The 12,293-nt window shown below is 32.5% G+C and overlaps 1 long non-coding RNA gene across 1 annotated transcript; it reads left to right on the plus strand.

Moving 5' to 3' along the window:
- The first annotated feature begins 2,067 nt into the window (after window positions 1–2,067).
- LOC117179466 lies at window positions 2,068–5,607 on the plus strand. Its single transcript, XR_004467925.1, has 2 exons — window positions 2,068–2,185; window positions 5,364–5,607. It is a non-coding gene; the product is annotated as an uncharacterized LOC117179466 (long non-coding RNA).
- Window positions 5,608–12,293: the final 6,686 nt, after the last annotated feature.

A 12,293-nucleotide genomic window follows, 5' to 3' on the forward strand; every position in this document is an offset into this window, starting at 1 on the left:
TAAAACAGCCTCACAGAAAATGATGTTAAACAGTTTTTTAATTCGTCTTTGCTTACGGTTAGACCAGAATTTATTTGTTTGATGGGCATGAAGTAGTGAGTGTGCGGTAAAATTCTGTATTTATATTGTTGGTGAATTTATAAAATCATTATGTTTTCCGATTGTGTACGTTTTATCAAAAAAGATTTATAATTATTATAATTTACAATTATATTACAATCATTATAATTTAGAATTTGGCCTTTCATCACTTTTAACCGATTTGAATTCACTTAAAATAATTGAAATTCAAAAGGGTTTGAGTATAACAAAGTTTTAATATCACAATTCTGGGCCTCTTTTATAAAGTTTGGATTTAGTTTATTTTCAACTTTCTGTAGTAAGATTTTCTTTATTTTTAATGTTTTCCATTTGAAAGTACTTTTTTTATGGGTTTTTTGTTCAGAACATTTCAATTTCTCACATCAACAATCAACAATCATTTCTCACATCAACATCTCTCCTTTGTGAGCTTCTGATTGAAAGTGGTTCAATTTCAAAGTACTTAATTTTAAATGCTATTGCTTCAAAATGATCCAAGACAACTCATATTTTTCAGATTTGGAATTTCAGATTTGGGATTTCAGATTTTTTCAGATTTTTCTACACAATTATGTTTATTAGAAAGTTAAAGGTTCTTTAAAAAAATCCAATTCTTTTTTAAACTTCTACAACTTTAGACTTGATCGAGATATTACAATTGTCTTTCTAATAAATTCTAGTAAATGTCCTTCTGAAAATTCGATTGGAAATTTTAAAGAGGTTTGTAATGGACAAAATGACGTTGATTTTTTGAAAATATAAAGTATATTACATAATTTCACTAAAACCTGTAAATTTTATGAAGGTTGAATAATTTTGTTGACCACAAGAATTTGTTATCCACAAATTGCATTTCCTCATTTTCCTCACAAACAACAGATTCGACCAACTGCCATTAAAACAGTTTCTTAATTTTGAAAAGTTGTACAAAATAAGAAAATTAAATTTAAACTCAATAAAAAATAGAAGTCAGTTTAAAGTGTACATTTACATGTTTAATTCATTTTAAATGTTTTGAATATAAATTTAAGGTAAAGAGTACGCAGTGTAATATTCCACAAAACACGACTATTAAAATTCAGACTGGAAGATAAGGTCGAATACTAAACTTTAACTTGATATCTCATTTTATGTGGAATTGATATAATCTAAAACAAATGCCGGTAAGGTAGTAATCGGATTAGTATCACATGCCCTTAAGAGAGTACCGCACTTTCTTTATTTTCTAAAATATTTAATGCAAATTCTTGCTTATATAAGGAAGACATTCTGTTAGTCTAATGCAGTTCAGATCATTTTCTCGGTCAGAAAAATTTTGTTTCCTGACAGTTGAATTTTAGAATTTTTCTGGCGAACGATGAAAAATAACCAAAGAGAGTAAAGATTATGTGTTGTGCAGATGTTTTAAATAAGTATATTTTGTTTGATCATTTGATCAAATCTGTCTATTTTAAGAAAAATGTGAAAATTCAATTATGCGAAGAAAATTGTCTTGATTAACAAAATGTTTTGCTTTGCACAAAGCTCACAGTATGACTTAATTCTTCTGGAAGTAAATGTTTAACATAAAATCTTAAAAAATAAAAAGATTCTTTTTTTTAATTCTTAACACTAACAATTTTCGTACGGATTCTTAAAGAGGATGATAAATATCACCAAGGCTCGAGAAAAAATGAGAATATATAAGTTATACGTTTAAAATTCCAATACTCATGACATATTTCTTCGTCAAGAAATTCTTCGACTTAAAGTGTAACTGCCTGACTGATTTAGAATTGATCTCGTTTAATTCTCATGAAAATCGTATGCGGGGATGTATAAAATTCGAAATTGATGTTTTAAATGTTTTAAGTCAAACAATTGAACGAAGAATCCGAAAGCCAGCAAGGGCAACATCAATTGGACAAAGAATTCGAAAGCCAGCTAGGAGAACAGGTGCTTCAGTCAGGAGGATCAACAAGAGAAGACATTATCTACCACTCGAGTAACGATGAGGAATCTTCGGATGAAAGGGACAACGACTGTATGGATCAGCATTTCAAGAACCCTGATTCTCCACGTCCAAATTCAGAAATGAACTTGAAAAATACTTTAGGATGTAGTAGTAAGTATTCGTATCTGCAAGATGGCGATAGATTAATGTTTGATAATTCTGGACAGACCATAAACGATGTAATAGAAATGGTGGTAGCGTACAGTTTAAAATTTGGTGACTCGAAAGATGCTCGTATGATGCTAATCGAAATGTTCAAAATTTGCGCAGGTCCTGAGTTCGAAAATTTAAATATTTCTAATTATAAGCTAGCATAGGTATTCGACCCACCACCTGCAACAATTACCTTTCACTTTTATTGTAATCTATGTGCAAAAAAGGTCTTGCATTATTCTGAAAAGAGAGGTATCAAAGGTCAGTTATTGCTGTGCAAAGAGTGTGAAGCAGAGCACTATATTAAACTTAGTAACAGCAATAACTTTATTACTGTTGACTTGGAATACCAGCTGCGAACACTACTTGAAAAAGGTGAATTTTTTCAGTACTTCGTTCCTCAAAGTCGGGAAGCTGATGAAATGAGTGATTCAAATAACGATGTTATGCGAGACATGCATGATAGTATGTTGTACAAAAAAACAATGAGAAAGTATTCTGGAACAATCACATACATCATCAGTACAGATGGTGCTACACTGTTTCATGTGTCGAAAAGGGGTTTCTGGCCGCTACAGATATTATTAAACAATTTACCATTACACCTTCGTTTCAGATTTATATTATTAGCCGGCATAATTGCTGTGCGCTCCGAACAGAAACCCGATCTAATGAATCTATTCATAAATGAATTCTCGAAGCAAGCGAATCGCCTACATTTCGAAGGAATTACAGTTAAATTTCCAAATGAAAACAAAGAAGTTACAATACACTTTACTCCTATTTTCGTTGTCGTCGATTCTGTTGTACGACCTCTATTACAGAACCGACTGCAACATAACGGGTATTGTGGATGCAGTTATTGCTATCACGAAGGACTTCACGTCAAGGATAAGGGAATAAAATATCCCTTCTTACAAGAGGAGCCTGAATTAAGATCTCATGAGTCGCATCTACAGGATGTGATTAAAGCACAACATCATGGTTCGTTTGTATATGGAGTGAAAGGCGAATCCGCTTTCATGGGTATTCTAAATATCGACATGGTTTGGGGATTTCCTCTAGACTATCTGCATAATGCTCTTTTCGGAGTAACCGAACAAGTGTGGGCGTCTTGGAACAAAATTTTATCACCTGCGCAGAGACGAGCTATTGATGCTCTTCTTCTCCTCATACAACCACCGCGAGATTTGCGTAGATCTACAGAAAAATTTCAAGTAAAAGCGTTTGGAAGGCAACACACTGGAAATCATGGCTGCTTTTTTTCCCCTTCCAATATGTTCGAAATTTATTTCAAACGAAATGATAGAGCACTTTGCTTTGTTCGTAAATAGAATGTTCACTCTGTTGAAAATGGAAATTACAAAAGACGAGCTTGACACTTGTGAACAGAATTTACTAACATTCGTAGGAAAATATGAAATTCTATATGGCATCGAACGTATAACCTTCAATGTTCACGCAGTACTGCACTTAGTAGAATCGGTTCGACAGTCTGGTCCAGCATGGGCGGTATCTGCTTTTCCGTTGGAACATAATATTCACTTCTATAAGGAAGCGCTAAGTGGACCCAAAAGTCCCGAACAGCAGATTGCTACGAAATCCTTGAATATTCTTAAATATCGTGTTCGGCCGCCTATCAATAACATCTCGGGGGTGGCAAAAGAGTTCTGTGAACGGATTTTCACGACCAAAGTATCCACGAAAAGTGCAGTTAAAGCTGGAAATATAACGTTTTTCGGACCTCATCATCGAAATATCTTTGAGTCTACAATAAACAAATAATTGAACGATGCATTTTCGATAATTGCGTCTACAGTAGTATAAAGTACACTCGATCAAAGAAATTTAATGACACCGTTATTATTAAAAAAATGGATTAATTATGCAAATCACAGCCATTTATTTATTGCCAGATAAAACAAGTTCTTTTACCGTAAAGCAACTAATTGTGCAGCCATTCCTTGTCAGAGAAACGATAGTATCCCATATTTGGGAAGTTGTCAAAAATATTAATTATGGATCCGTCTTTACATCGGACATTCGTTCGAAGGCTGTGGTTCTTGATTTCACAGGCAAGCAATATGTTTGTGAAATACCGAATACAATTGAAGCGCAATAATTTCATTTGCGAAATTTCACGTAAATTTATTTCTGCGTATTTACTTTTGTATTTTTTACTTTCTAAGTGCTTATTTTTGTACTTACTACTTGCTGATTTTTGTACTTGCTGTGTACTTATTTTTGTATTTGCTGCTTGCTTTTTAACATAGGATCTTGAATTTCGCTTCAATGTAATGGCCTAAAAATCTTTCATAATAGTTTAAACATTTTCAACCAGTTTCAAGCCAACTTGTTCTGAAAGTTGGAGCACAACTCTTTTAAAATATTCTGTTAGAACAATTTTTGAAAATGAAAAATAATTTGTAATTTTCCTACGAATATTAAGAAAATGTTTTTATTCTTTTGGAGCCTTTCACAATGCTTAAAAACCAGTCTTCTTTTAAAGCTTCTTTTTTAAAATTAGGTTTTGTGCGTATTTGCACCGAAATTTCCGTAGAAATAGTCAAATGTTGTCGGTGCACATACTTCGTTTACATTTAATTTAATGAAATAATAAATGTAATTAGAAGTTCTAAAAATTTTCAAAAAGAATTTTTAATTTCAAAGAATTTAAAACTTCTAGATTTTTCCAAGATTTTAAAATAAAATTTAAAAATTTTTAAGGATTCTTAAACTATTTAAAATGCAAATCTTTTTAGTTCTAATTTGCGAACTGTTAAGTTGAAAAAACTTTTTATTTTCCATGTTTATAGCCTAAAATAACTTAATAATACAATTCTCAAAATTTTTAAAATTCATTGATTTATTCTTTAATTTAGAATATTGAAAATGTAAACGTGGATTTATATTTCTGGATATCATTTAAAACTGTTTAACTGAAAAGTGTTAGTGCGTTCCAGTTTATACGTGTTAATTATTGAGCATTTCAATACAACATTTTTTAATTTTAAAACTTTAAAACTTAAATTTTTAAAGAAAATGTTTAGAATACAGTTCGATTTTTAAAATTTTAGTTACCGGTAAAAATGTTTGCGAACCGGGAAATGACCGAGATTTTTTTTCTTTCATTAAGATGGTCACCCTGAAGTTTATATATGCCTTTAAAGAACATCAACATGAACAGTGGCTTTATAAACCAGAAAAGAGGAGTCATTGCAAATTCTAGTAATTCAAGTAAAACCCAGGAACTGAAACTGAATTCTAGTCAAGACAAATTGAAAAAACTGCGTGCTTCTTTTTGTACTTGCTGCGTGCCTACTTTAGTATTTTGTACTGAACTATGTCTTATTTCTGTCGAATAAACTACTCAAATTACATATGATTGATTACTATCATTCTTGCTTTGATCCTTATTTTTACAGTTACATTTTAAAGTGGTTGGTTAGCTAAAAATCAGGTCACTAGAAAAATATGTTCTATGATTTTCAAAATAAAAATTACATTATCCGTCATGTCTTATGAAAAAAAAAATGATTTATAACAGGAAATTTTTAAACTTACGAAAAATAATTACTTTGACAATATTGGTTTTTATTGAATTTTTATTAATGTTCTCACAACTCTGTTTCCAATTTTTAAGATAAGTAAATAATCTTTAGACATGGTTATTTGTTTTAAAATTGTTTTAAAAAGTAAAGATGTTAAGTTTCAAATTCTTTAAATGAAAAATTATGTTTTTTTTTAATTATAATTTTTATTTGAATAGACATTATCAGAAATATTCTTTTGATTCACGAAAACAATTAAGAATATCTTATAATTAAAAATGGATAAGTTTGCTTATTACATTATGTACAATCGAAATCACTGTTTTAAGGTAAAACAAGAGTCCACTCTTGAGGCGAAACGCTGTCGAATAGAGGCTAACAATATTTGATTAAAGAAAGTCATGTGAGGCCGAAAAAAAAAATTATTTGGAAGTTGACAATCTTAAAAAACACAAAAGAAAAATTGGGACTCGCTTGCCTGTTGATTTCTATAAAACATTCAACTTTCAGTTTAAAAAATAAAAGCATGCTAAAAATCCGAAAAAAAGATTTTTTTTTCTCAGTCGTGATCATTATTTGAAAAAATATCAATGCTAAAAAGTTTCAAAAATTATTATTACGTTCAAATTTTAATTTAATTGTATCACAAATTTTAAATACATTCAAAATAAAAATATTGTATAAAAAAAATAAATTTCATTTTTCAAGAATTTAAGCAAAACATCCATTTTGGATAAAATAGTGGTAATGTACTGCCATCTTTTAAGTAATAATACATTTGAATTGATAAATAATCATGATAATTATGTAATAATATAAATATAATCATAATATCATGCTTTTAATAATTTATTACCATATTTTAATTTTTCACTTACAATAAAATAATAATACAGACGTACGATGCTTTTTATTCACATTTGATTTTTCATTATTTTATCAGCTTAAACTCAATAAAAAATACATTAAACAATTGTTAAGTTCCAGAAGAATACAGTCCACGCAAAACGAATTTATTGAAAGAAAATTTGTGAAATTTGAATTTCGGGGGGTGGCACGAAATTTGGATTTTACCCTAGTCGGCCAACCAAGAGGGTACAAGCCAAAATATTATACGTACAAAAAGTATATACGACGTATAACTGTAAGCCAAAAAATTTGAGAAATATTTATTTCGGGGGGATGGCATGAATTTTGTTTTTCCCTAACCTGGCAACTAAGAGGGTACAAACGAAAATATGAAATGTACAAACAGCATATAGGACTTACAAACGTATGCCAAAAGAAAATTTGAGCAATTGCAATTTCACAAGGATCGTACGAAATTTTGATTTCCCCCTAGCCGTGCATCCAAGAGGGTATAAGTGAAAATATTAAATTTATAAACAGTACGTACGACGTACAAACGTATGCCAAAAGAAAACTTAAGAAATTTCAATTTCGGGAGGAGTCACGAAATTTGGAGATTCCCCTAGCCGGGCAAGCAAGAGGGTACAAATGAAAATATTAAAGGTATAAACAGTACAAACGACCTAAAACGTATGTAAAAAGAAAATTTAAAAAAATTTGAACTTCGCGGGGCCAACTTCACGGTGGTCCTCCTTGGTTGTCCGGCTAGGGGAAAATCAAAATTTCGTACCATCCCCCCGAAATTGAAATTTCTCAATTTTTCTTTCAGGATACGTGCAAGATGAACTCTTAGCTGTTGAAATTCGGATTCTACGTTAAATTTTCGATTGGAAACTCACGGTGTAATCGCAATACTTTTTTTGGCTGCGGTAAAAAGTTAAAAAAATATAGAAGATCTATAATGCCTATTGACTGCTACTTACAGATGATGCGTTTGAAGTGTAGCAGTCAACAGGCGTTTCACGTCTTAAATTATTTCAAATTGAAGGAACCGAATGGAGCTTCTACAAAGTAACCGTAAAGACCCCATTGGGTCTCCATTTCGTTCTTTTTTAAAAAACTCGAAAAATCGGAAAATCCACTTTTAAATTGTTGAAATTCGGATTCTACGTTAAAATTCCCTATAGAAGGTCACGGAAAATATCGCAATAGTTTTTTTTACAACCGTTGAAAGTTTAAAAAAATATAAGACGTATAACGCCTGTTGACTGCTATTTTTCGCTATTATTTCGCTGTTTTTTCGAGTTCCGCCAGGGAAGCCACACAACCCTACACCTTCATAGCTCAATAACCTTAAAGTCGATAACTTATAACTTTAAAACCCATCACTTCAAAATTTGTAACCTCAAAACTCATAAATCTCAAATCCCAATAAACTAAAAACCCAAATATCGGCAAAAAAAGACTTAGAGGCAAATCTGAAACCTCCATTTCGGGGAGTGTTAGCTTCATAATTCCATACGTCCACTACTTCATAACCTCAAAACACATAAGCTCAAAAGCCCTTAAGTGTATCACAAGAAAATTCCATGCCCGTGATCTCAGAAAGCTACAATCAAAACTTGTGCTCGAGACTTAATTCTTGTTTGGCAGAAATTCGAATGTTCAAGAAGGTCCAGAGATTTACAACATTGTAAGTAGCCATTTTATGTATTTTCAGCTTTAGAGAGATAACTCGTTCGTTTACTTGTAAATTTGCTTCGTAGTACTTTTCTTTTGGGTTGGATTGACGCGTATCTCTTCAAACACCAACAGTAGTCTGCCAACATATGGCTGTCCCAAACACTCTCTTTATCTCTTATCAATATCAATATCAATATCAATATCAATATCTTATCAATATCTCTTTTCAATATCTTTTAAATCCTGGTGGAATCTTTCACCCTGCTCTTCACTGAAATCTCCTAAATTTTCAGGAAAGTGCTCAATGTGAGAATGAGGAAAGTGCAGCTTTAGATTCATTAGGCATTCCATGTTTTGGAAATTTTGTACCATATTTTCAACTATAGTCTCGTAATTAGGATCTTTCCTATTCCCTAGAAATTTTGTCGTAACGTCTCTTAAGCTTTGCCAATATGCCTTCTCCACCTTAGTCATTCTTTTTTGAAATTTATTGTCTTTCAAATGTTCTATAATTTGCGGTCCATAAAAAACACCTGCTCTTATTTTCGCATTAGACTGTTTAGGAAATTTTTCAAATTTGAACAAAAAAGCTTTGTTCTCCGTAGTATTCAGTGCTTTAACGAATTGTTTTACAAGTCCCAACTTTATATGCAATGGTAGAAGGATTACTTTATCTGTTGGTATTAGACTCTTTTATATGATATTTTTGTATCCTGGAGTTAAATTTTCCCTACTGCGCCAATCCTTTCTCACATAATGTTCGGCACAAGCTCGGCTGTCCCATTCACATCTAAAACATGGATGTTTAGTGAAGCCACTTTGTTGAACAAATAAAATGGTCATTATTTTGAAATCTCCAAATATTTTCCACTTGTGTTTAGCGTAATCTAATTTTTCGAGTACGAAGCAAAGTTTGTGGTACTCCTCATTTAACACAACCGAATGACCAACAGGTAGCGGAGCAAGATCGTTGTCATTATGTAGCAAGACTGCTTTTAAGCTACGTGTTGAAGAATCTATAAATAGGCGCCAGTTTTTAACTTCATAAGAAAAATTATACTCATTCATTAGTCCTTCAATATTGTTACAGTAAACTAGATCTTTTACGTCTGTAAAATATTTTCTAAATTGGATATCTCTTTCGCGAAAAAAAGTTATACGTATTCCTGGAGCTAAGCTATTTTCTTTTTCAATCTTGACGCTATTAGTTCAGAAATTTCTTTTGAAAGTCCAGCATCTCGGAACAAGTCATTAAGCTCTCCTTGCTTGAACCCATCGGGATTTTTATCAGTCTTGTCTTCTGATACTTCTGATGTTTCATCGTTCATCTGTATATCCTCAGCGACGTAATCAGATTCGATATCCGACATTTTCATTTCACTTTTATATTCGTCGCTAGTAGTATTACTTTTGTTACTCTCTTCAGCTTCAAGAATGGTAGGACAAGTTACAGATTCAACAGTTGCATGACAAATTGAAGATTTTGTCTTTCGGTTGTGCCCAAAAACTTTCGTTAAACAAAAATAGCAATCCTTCTCATGATTTTTTGGTTCCCTCCACATCATTGGAGAAGCAAATGTCCGCTTCTTTTGTTTACTGAACATGATCGGCACACGGAAAAGTACGATGCAGGGAGTCTCAAGCCCAGTATCGGCGGCTGGTCGGGGTGAGAAAGCTGTCCCGCAGGCGTCATCAGCAAACAAACACAGCTCTACATCAGTGGGTAACTTGGTCCTTTAAGAGTATAATGTTACAAGAAAGACATCATGCAGCAAATTTCGTAGACTCTTTCTGCATTTTATGTGGATAATATGTTGTGAGTAAACTTAGAAAGATATTCACAGATGTACTTAAAAATAGATACTAGGACTTTTTGGTATAGAAACTAGTGAAATAATCAATCATTGGACTCCAAATACAATATTCTTAAGATGCTACTTGCAACCTGATAAACAAAAGAAGCAGACATTTGCTTCTCCAATGATCTGAAGGTAACCAAAAAATCATGAGAAGGATTGCTATTTTTGATTAACGAAAGCTTTTTAGCACAACCCAAAGACAAAATCTTTAATTTCGTATGCAACTGTTGAATCTGTAACTTGTTCTACCATTCTTGAAGCTGAAGAGAGTAACAAAAGTAATACTACTAGCGATGAATACGGAAGTGCAATGGAAATATCGTATATCAAAGCTGATGTCGTTGCTAAGGATACACAGATGAACGATGAAACATCAGACGAATCAGAAGACGAGACTGATAAAAATCCCACGAAGGAATAATAAGGAGATCTAATTCCGTTTCCCACTTGGCAATAGAAACATTACCGTAAGTGGTATGCACATTGCAGGAAGATTTGAAATTTTTTATGCGCAGGTGCGCAGTTGTCCTCTTCCTATACATGGAAAAGTGTGCGAGTGAGAAAGTTTGTCAAATTGACGTAAGTTAGAGAGGTTCTGTTCATTTGTTTTGACGAAGGTGTCAAGTGCCGTGTTGTGGTGCAAGTCACACGCCGAAGAAGGCCAATACACTTCGCTTTTTCAAAGCCCTCACTGTCCGTACAATAAACGTCTAATACATTTTATTGTTTTACATAACTGTCATTTAATTTTAATAGAAATGATTTAGAAATTTAACCTTTACTCCCTACCAGTTTGCCTGCGGAGAATTTCTCAGAGATTCTCAGAGCCTTGAGACTCTTTAGCATATGCTCTGAGGTTTCTATCGGTAGGGCGCTTCATTATAATGTCGGATTATTTGCAATTATCCGTGCTGATTAAATTGTATACATGCTTATAAATACGTAATTTACCAATTTCTAAACTGAGTCACCTCATAATAACTTTTAATGAAATTATAATATTTTTCATGCTTACGTTTCGAAAAACTTTTAACTTTTAATCAACTTATATTACTTTCAGTATTCTTCGATCATATTACAAATTTAAAAGGTACTTACCTATACTTTTCATTCTCAAAATCTGTTCACGCATTTTTAAAACAAGTACCGAAAATACTGTTTGTATATTTATTTCGTGTATCTTTCGTATGATGATCAACAAAAGGACAGAACCTCTCTAACTTGCGTCAAGTTGAACAAATTTCTCATTCGAACACTTTTTCATGTACAGAAAGAGGACAACTGCGCACCTGCGCACGAAAATTTAAGATCTTCCTGTAATGTGCCTACCACTTACGGTAATGTTTTTATTGCCAGTTTCAAATGGCTCCCAACTGGCAGTCGGATCTTCTTATTTTTCTTTCGTGAAAAATCCCAATGGGTTCACTCAAGAAGAGCTTAATGACTTGTTCCGAAATTCTGGATTTTCAAAAGAAACTTCTGAAATAATGGCGTCAAGATTAAAAGAGAAAAATTGCCTAGCTCCAGGAACTCTTATAACTTTTTATCGCGAAAGAGATGTCCAATTTAGAAAATATTTTACAGACGTAAAAAATGTAATTTACTGTAACAATATTGAAGGACTATGAGTATAATGTGATTCACTTCAGGGTTATGGAGCTCATGAGTTTTGAGGTTATCGAGTGGTGGATGTATGGAATTATAAAGCTAAAACTGTGACGGCAGAGGCTTATACGGCTTAAGGGTTGATATTGCTTGGTTCTATAGTTCTAAGCTGTTTTTTGACGTTAGAAAAAATGCTGGCATGATGTAGCAAAATAGGCTGCGGATTCGGTTTCAGCGACCCAAAAAACATATAATCCACTTGGTCCGGTTTATGGAACCCTCCACTCCTTTTTTGTGGTCGTGTGTAATTTATGAAGACAATAATGGTTGCATAAGCATTGCTAATAATCCGACTTCTTATAAAAGATCAAAGCATGTTGATATTAAATATCATTTCTCAAAAGAACAAGTTGAGAAGAATATAATAAAATAAAATTATGTCTCTACAGGTAATCGAGTGGCAGATATTCATACTAAACTATTGCCAGCAGTCAAATTCCTGGAATTTAGAAATGAAAT

Source organism: Belonocnema kinseyi, chromosome 9, assembly GCF_010883055.1.
Source record: "Belonocnema kinseyi isolate 2016_QV_RU_SX_M_011 chromosome 9, B_treatae_v1, whole genome shotgun sequence".
Classification (NCBI taxonomy): domain Eukaryota; kingdom Metazoa; phylum Arthropoda; class Insecta; order Hymenoptera; family Cynipidae; genus Belonocnema; species Belonocnema kinseyi.